The sequence below is a fragment of the Myotis myotis genome, unplaced genomic scaffold (assembly GCF_014108235.1).
Source record: "Myotis myotis isolate mMyoMyo1 unplaced genomic scaffold, mMyoMyo1.p scaffold_m19_p_2, whole genome shotgun sequence".
Taxonomy (NCBI): Eukaryota; Metazoa; Chordata; class Mammalia; order Chiroptera; family Vespertilionidae; genus Myotis; species Myotis myotis.
Genome location: NW_023416324.1, coordinates 139,997,174 through 140,004,023, shown reverse-complemented (window position 1 = coordinate 140,004,023; position 6,850 = coordinate 139,997,174). Strand labels below are relative to the sequence as shown.

Here is a 6,850-nt window from a genome sequence, read left to right as displayed (position 1 = left end):
CTATTTCAGAAAATAACAGTATTTTATGCAGTTGCTAAATAAAAACCTAGGAAGCCATTCTTGAATCCTTGCATTTCCTACTTTTCTAGAATTCAACCCAGCAGAAATACCATCAATTATACCTTCAAACAAAAGCTTGAATTTATCTTCTCTCCATCTTCTTTCTCATTACTTTTGTCTAAAACATTATATCCTATCTAATAAAAGAGAAACATGGTAATTAGCATAGGACCGTTACCCTTCCCATTGGCTAATCAGGGCGATATGCAAATTAACTGCCAGCCAAGATGGCGGCCGGCAGCCAGGCAGCTTGAAACTAACATGAGGCTTGCTTGCTTCAATGATGGAGGATACAACGTTCCCCACCTGCCTTGCAGGCCTCTGAGCCTGCAGTTTGAAACATTGTAACAAATATAGAAGCTAAACAAAACCCCAGAAACCTGCTTTCAGCGAGCTGGGATCTCAGAGCTGGAGTTATACATTGTTTCGATTATAGAACCCAAGCAAACCAGATACCTGCTTTCAGCAGCAGAGGCCTCAGAGCTGGAGCCAGAGCTAAAGCTGGCCCAGAATAAAAAAAAGAAAAAAAGGAAAAAAGGAGCAGTTGGGAGCTTCAGTCACCCGCCAGCCTGAAAACAGCCCTCAGCCCCTCACCCAGACTGGCCAGGCACCCCAGTGGGGACCCCCACCCTGAAGGGTGTGTGACCAGCTGCAAACAGCCATCATCCCCTCATCCAGGCTGGCCAAGCACCCCAGTGGGGACCCCACCCTGATCCAGGACACCCTTCAGGGCAAACCAGCCAGCCCCACCCATGCACCAGGCCTCTATCCTATATAGTAAAAGGGTAATATGCCTCCCAGCACCGGGATCAGCAGAGCCGCAACGCCTCCCAGCACCGGGATCAGCAGAGCCAAGAGGCCTCCCGGCACCGGGATCAGCGTGACAGGGGGCAGCGCCCAAACCCCCTGATCGCCCTGCGGCTCTGTGTGTGACAGGGTGTGGCGCCCCAAACCCCTGATTGGCCCTGCTCTGTGTGTGACAGGGTAGAGCCATAACCTCCCCATTGGCCCTGCCCTGAGTGTGAGAGTGGCGGCGCCCCAACCCCCTGATCGGCCCTACTCTGTGGGTGATAGAGGGCGGCACCCCAACCTCCCCCCCCCACGGGCCCTGCTCTGTGTATGATGGGGTAGAGCCATAACCTCCCCATCGGCCCTGCCCTGAGTGTGACAGTGGCGGCGACCCAATCCCCTGATTGGCCCTGCTCTGTGGGTGATAGAGGTTGGCGCCCCAACCCCCTGATCTGCCCTGCTCTGTGTGTGACAAGGGGCGGTGCCCCAACTCCCCTGTCGGCCCTATTCTGTGAGTGACAGGGGGGAGCTCCTCAACCCCCTGATGGGCCCTGCTCTGTGCGTGACAGGGGGAGCTCCTCAACCCCCTGATTGACCCTGCTCTGTGCGTAACAGCGTAAGGAGCCCCAACCCCCTGATTGGCCCTGCTCTGTGCCTGACGGGGTGGCGCCGCAACTTCCGCATCGACCCTGCCTTGAGTGTGACGGGGGCGGTGCCCCAACCCCCCAATCGCCCCTACCCTGAGCATGACTGAGGTTGGCATCGCAACCTCCCAATCCACCCTGCTCTGTGCATGACAGGGGCGGCGCCCCAACTCCCCAATCGGCCCTGCTCTGAGCCCGACCAGGGGCTGCACCTAGGCATTGGGCCTGCCCTCTGCCACCTCGGAGCAGGCCTAAGCCAGCAGGGCGTTATCTCCCAAGGGGTCCCAGACTGCGAGAGGGCACAGCCCAGGCTGAGGGACCCCTCTTCCCCCCCGAGAGCACAAATTTTTGTGCACTGGGCCTCTAGTATATATATATAGGCCCGGTGCATGAAATTCGTGCACGGAGTTGGGGGTCCCTCAGCCCAGCCTGCACCTTCTAGCAATCCAGGACCCCTCGGGGGATGTCCGACTATGGGATTGGGCCTAAACTGGCATTTGGACATCCCTCTTGCAATCCAGACCTTCTGGCTCCTAGCTGCTTGTCTGCCTGATCACCCCTAACAACTCTGCCTGCCTGCCTGATTGCCCTTAACCACTCACCTGTCTGCCTGATTGTCCCTAACTGCTTGCCTGCCTGCCTGATCACTCCTGACCACCCTGTCTTCCTGATTGCCCCTAACTACCTCTGCCTCGGCCCCTTCCATGGCAACTTTGTCCAGAAGGAGATCTGGAATGATGTCCAGAAGGTCATTCAGCTGTCCAGTCTAATTAGCATATTACGCTTTTATTATTATAGATATCCCACCTTGGTTCTTATTTCTTTCTCCCAAAGAGATTTTTGTAAATTCACTACCAAACTCCTGCTCTCTGTTCTTTGCCTCCAGTCCTTTAAAAAACAAAACAAAAAAAATTCAAAAAATGAAGTAAATGGGGTAACACATGCCAAGCATCACAGCTTTTATTTTCATATCAAGTTCTAAAGAAAACTGGATCCCAAAGTTATTGGCATCTATAAATCACAAAACCAGTCTATTGCTTGGGAATCTTGCCAACCACATTTTCTTCATCAAGAGATTTAATCTCAAAATCAATATCACTACAACATGGACCAATAATTTTTAGTACATCCTCTCTCCTCTTCATTTTGAACTGTAAACTTTGGCTGGCATGGGTACCAATTCTGAGTAACATAACCTGCTGGTGTATCAGGAGGAGTGAGGATTTCTATCTCTTGAGGGCAGCAGGGGCAAATAGGTATCTCCAGAGTTATGACCTCTTGGCCCCTGTTATCAAGAATCCTTAACAGTAAAAGACTTAAAAGTCCCGTAGCAGTTTCAGGTACAGAAATCACTATCCTCCACTGCAAAGTAAATAGTTTGTCTAAGGCTGTCCTTCATTTTATATTTAATACTAGATCTAAAACTTGCTAAGACTTCCAGAAGCTCAACTTGCTGATGAATCAGTATCTGATCTATCTGACTGAAATATGTCAAGCCTGGTGGACAGCCTGATGGAACTGGTGTTGCTGGCATCCATCATACCCGGCTGATTATACAATGGCTGGTGTTGCACAGGAAAGCCCACTGAACCATCCTTCCCCATCACAAAATTCCATTGCTTGATTCAATAATATTTATTGAAAGCACGCTATGTGCTGGGGCCCTGGCCAGGCAGCTCAGTTTGTTAGAGCGTGTCCCAATACACCAAGGTTGCAGGTTTCATCTCCAGTCCGGGCACATCTAAGAAGCAACCAATGGATGCATAAATAAATGGAACAACAAATCAATCAATCTCTTTCTCTCTCCCTAAAATCAATCAGTATACTATGTGCTAGGGACTTTTCTATCAGCTAGAGATACAAAAAATGACAAAAATCCAATTATTACAGAACTTCATTCTAGTGGAAACAGCACACAATAAACAAAAAAATAAAAAATAAATGTATTAGTATGCCAGATGGTAATACATACTAAGGAGAAAAATTAAGCAAACAAAGGCAATGGGAAATGCCAGATGCAAGTAAGTTGTAAGGTAAATAGAGTGATTGAGTCCTACAGAAGACATAGATTATACCTTCTTTTAGTATAATTAGTTCACATCATTACACACCTTAAAATTCTTCTAATGAGTCACATTAAAACCTAGGGTAAAATCTAAAAATTCTTATTTTTGGTCTTCTGCCTACTTTTCCAACTTTCCTCTTTCATCATAGATTCCAGAAGGTTCCATTCAGTTTCTCAGTACTCTAAAAGTTTCTGCGTCAAGGCCTTTGCACTGTTTTCTCTATCTAGAACATTCTCTCTCAGCTCTACTTTTATCAGACTCATCAGATATCACTTAGTAAGAGATGCCTTTTCTAAGCATTCATTATCAAATAGCACAACCATCCACCTAGATGTGCTTAACTTATTTAGTCCCCTTATAAATCCTATCACAATTGTTTCAAATGCATATTGTCTTACTTTTCTATTATGTATTTTACCTCTAGAGTGTATGTTTCATGAGGACAGACCCCATGCTCTGTCTAGTCACTGCTTCATCCCAACCTAGAGTTACACCTGGCATGAGTAAGCATTCTGTAAATACTTGGTTGTTGATTGGTTGAATGAGTGACTATAAATTCCAATTATTTTCATTCAGAAAAATGTATTGAACACACACTGTGTGCTAGACATTGGCACAATTCTTAACATTTGCTTGGTCTGTAGAATGTAGGTGGATTATCCAATCTTATTCAGAATTAGAGAAATATGAAATTCTGGTGATAAAAGGACTTTTAAAAATGACTTTTTAGCCCTAACCAGTTTGGCTCAGTGGATAGAGCATTGGCCTGCAGACTGAAAGGTCCCAGGTTCGATTCCAGTCAAGAGCATGTACCTTGGTTGTGGGCAACATCCCCAGTAGGGGGTATGCAGGAGGCAGCTGATCAATGCTTCTCTCTCATTGATGTTTCTAACTCTTTATCCCTCTCCCTTCCTCTCTGTGAAAAAGTCAATAAAATATATATTTTTTTAAAAAAATACTTTTTAAATTCAACCTCTCCAGGAAAATGAAGCTAAAGGAGGTTGAATAACATGTTCAAATCACATAACTTTAATAGTACAGTGAAAACCTACCACAGTTAAAGACTTCTCCTGTGAGTACAATGTAATAAGAACATGAGCAGCAAAATGTCTCAGGCTCCAGAATGTTGTAAATTGAGGGAATGTTCACACAGGATGCCAAATGACATCAATATTAAATATAAACTGTAGATTGTATATGTTTATGAAACATGAATAGATAATAACATTCATTTGCTGTGAATCCCTGAATGGATATACTTAAAGAGCATTGTAAGGATCACATTTTCAGCTAGATCAGGTAGAATGCGGATGTCCAAGGACAAAGCTCTGAAACATCAAAAATTTCATGAGTAGGACACATTTGATTCAAGGGTTGATCACCATTATCATCTTTATCACCTTTCTCTCCCAAGACGCCAGTAAATAAAGATACAGGATTTACAAAGGTAAAACATCAATCAAGAGAATGTGATTAAGGGAGGAGCATCAATAGAAAATAGATTCTAAGAAACCTCTGGAACATGAGTGGGTGGAGGTGCATAACTGAGGAAGAGGAACAAAGGAAGCATAGCTGGTGTGCTCACAGGAGGATACATAGGGGAGGGAAAACTGCTTTCCCTGCAGAATCCCAAGAGTATTGCCACTCAGAAATGTCAGGTGCTTATGAAGCCAAAGGCAAGAATTAAGGCTAAAAACTAGGAGTTAAACTGATAGTTTATAAAAGATTTGACTGGAAACCTGGTATCAAACCTCATCAACTAAATAAACTTCTCCAAGGCAATGAACCAAAGGTCCCACAACACAACAGCCAGATGGCCACTCCAGTGGGGGCATCTCAGTGGACTGAGTGGTCACCTGGCTGTTGTGCTTTGGGACTCTGCCCATCCTAGGATTTCTCTGGAGCCTCTCAATTTCTTTAGGGAGGGCTCTTTTGGTTCATTTGAGAACAATAAGATCAAATCCCAAATTTAATTGGAACAAAATATCTAGATGTTTTCATTTAATAGAATGCAAGTTTAGACTGCTAGTGGCCATATTTTTCACCATTTGGTAAAATGAAGCCAATGCTAAGCAAGGCAGATCCTAAATATAGAAGGAACCAAAGTCCTCATAACCTCATAGAGCACCTGGTTACAGAGGGGCCTTGATTTAGAGTTACACATAAAATTCAGACAGGAAACCAAACGCATTTTTGCTCAATGAAAATGTTTAAAACCATAGAAAATATTAAAATATAAGATAATTTTTATAGTTTATTTTTACTTCTTCATATTCTTGTATAAATGGAGTTGGTTTTGAGAGGGAACATACTTAGAGATATGAGGTTAAGTAGCATTTTTATTTTTATTATATACTTTTATATTTTGAGATTTTTGCTTAAATTTATAACTTCATTTTTTAATAATAGCAATAAAACTTTTAAGGAAACATATGTAAGGAAAGAGCTGAGAGAGATAAAGACAAACTGGATAGATCTAAAATACAGACATGAGGGAGTCGGGAAGCACATTTCTGGAAAGAAGTCAGACTACAGAGAAAGAAACGAGTGCACTGATGGCAACGCTGAATTCTGCCTTAACTCTATGGTCCTGGAAAACAGTAATAGTTAAAGAAGTTACTTCACCTTTTGTGTTCCAGAATATGTCTTATTGCAAAGAAACACCATTCCCCACATGACTTAGATCAGACTCATAGATGTCCCATTTTTCTACCTATGACAAGGCTGGACACAGAGCCTCCAAATTCCCATTCTTTCCCTCATAATGACTAGCTGACTGTTTCATCCCTACTCATAAGTCAGGGGAAAAATGCTTTTTAACCATATATTGATTACATTTCCTTTCTCCAGGCCTCTGACTTTTGATTCACCCTCAGCCTGAGACAGTACAGGACCTCTCCCTAATGCCCCTTCTGACAATATGTTAACTAACCTCAGAGTAGCAGTCTCTGATCTACTGTCTTTTCACAACCACTCTCACTCATCCTATCTCCCAACCTGGTTCTTCTTGGTCTGTTTCCTCTAAAAGCAAAGACCTTTTCTGACTAATCTTTGTGATGCTCACAGAGCTTATGGCCCAAGCATTCTCTCTATTACAACAGTTTCCCTTCTCCTGTTGCAGGAGTCTCCTTCCTCCCTCCTACGATAAAGTATCTCCTTATGCAAGTCTGGTTTTGTTTTTATCTGATACTGATTAAAAGTTCAAGGAGTGAAGATCAGCTCTAGAAAGGAACTAAGGAAAAAAGTTTCTCAGCAGAATTGCAGCACATAGACTGATGTGCAGGGAAGAGA

The 6,850-nt window shown here is 43.8% G+C and overlaps 1 pseudogene; it reads right to left on the bottom strand.

Annotated features, from left to right (window-relative positions):
* Positions 1-2,406: 2,406 nt before the first annotated feature.
* On the bottom strand, positions 2,407-3,073 carry LOC118677680 (annotated as a pseudogene).
* Positions 3,074-6,850: the final 3,777 nt, after the last annotated feature.